The sequence below is a fragment of the Palaemon carinicauda genome, chromosome 15, assembly GCF_036898095.1.
Source record: "Palaemon carinicauda isolate YSFRI2023 chromosome 15, ASM3689809v2, whole genome shotgun sequence".
Taxonomy (NCBI): domain Eukaryota; kingdom Metazoa; phylum Arthropoda; class Malacostraca; order Decapoda; family Palaemonidae; genus Palaemon; species Palaemon carinicauda.
The window spans coordinates 120,720,007-120,721,395 of record NC_090739.1 but is presented as its reverse complement, the minus strand read 5'-3'; positions in this window follow the sequence as shown (position 1 = coordinate 120,721,395).

The following is a 1,389-nucleotide window of genomic DNA, read 5'->3' as shown; positions in this document are numbered from 1 at the left end:
CTGTAGTTGACCGAAAGCCATTTCAGAAAGAAGGGCAACCTCTGGCGCGGCGGAAAAAACCGTAAGTTCAATGCCCAAACTGCTGAAGTAGCTTTCAAATTGCTTCTCTAAGTAATCCAACTCAAATATAAGTCATGACACCACTAATAGGCTAGCTGGAGTTGGCCAAAAGCTATTTCAGAAGGAAGGGCAACCTCTGGCGCGGCGGAAAAACCCGTAAGTTCAATGCCCAAAATGCTGAGGTAGCTTTCAAATTGCTTTTCTAAGTAGGCTAATCCAACTCAAATATAAGTCATGACACCACTAATAGGCTAGCTGGAGTTGGCCGAAAGCTATTTCAGAAGGAAGGGCAATCTCTGGCGCGGCGGAAAAACCCGTAAGTTCAATGCCCAAAATGCTGAAGTAGGTTTCAATTTGCTTCTCTAAGTAATCCAACTCAAATATAAGTCATGACACCACTATAGGCTAGCTGGAGTTGGCCGAAAGCTATTTCAGAAGGAAGGGCAACCTCTGGCGCGGCAGAAAAACCCGTAAGTTCAATGCCCAAACTGCTGGAGTAGCTTTCAAATTGCTTCTCTAAGTAATCCAACTCAAATATAAGTCATGACACCACTATTAGGCTAGCTGGAGTTAGCCGGAAGCTATTTCAGAAGGAAGGGCAACCTCTGGCGCGGCGGAAAAACCCGTAAGTTCAATGCCCAAAATGCTGAAGTAGGTTTCAAATTGCTTCTCTAAGTAATCCAACTCAAACATAATTCATGACACCACTAATAGGCTAGCTGGAGTTGGCCGAAAGCTAATTCAGAAGGAAGGGCAACCTCTGGCGCAGCGGAAAAACCCGTAAGTTCAATGTCCAAACTGCTGAAGTAGCTTTCAAATTGCTTCTCTAAGTAATCCAACTCAAATATAAGTCATGACACCACTGATAGGCTAGCTGGAGTTGGCTGAAAGCTATTTCAGAAGGAAGGGCAACCTCTGGCGCGGCGGAAAAACCCGTAAGTTTAATGCCCAAAATGCTGAAGTAGGTTTCAAATTGCTTCTGTAAGTAATCCAACTAAAATATAAGTCATGAGTTATCATAAGATATTCATGAAGTACTGATGACCTTTGAATTGAGATGAAAATAAAATAGAAAAGAGGAGGGAAGGAAGAAGGGTCGTGGGAACCAAGCTTGCAATAATGGATGTAGGCAAAACCCACCTGATGAGCCCCTTCGTAAGGGCGAAACCCTATGTATGTCACTTTGGTAGTAGTATGTATGAACTAATTTATATATATAAGTGTATGTATATATATATATATATATATATATATATATATATATATATATATATATATATATATATATATATATATATATATGCATGGATATTTGCACACAAACTCACC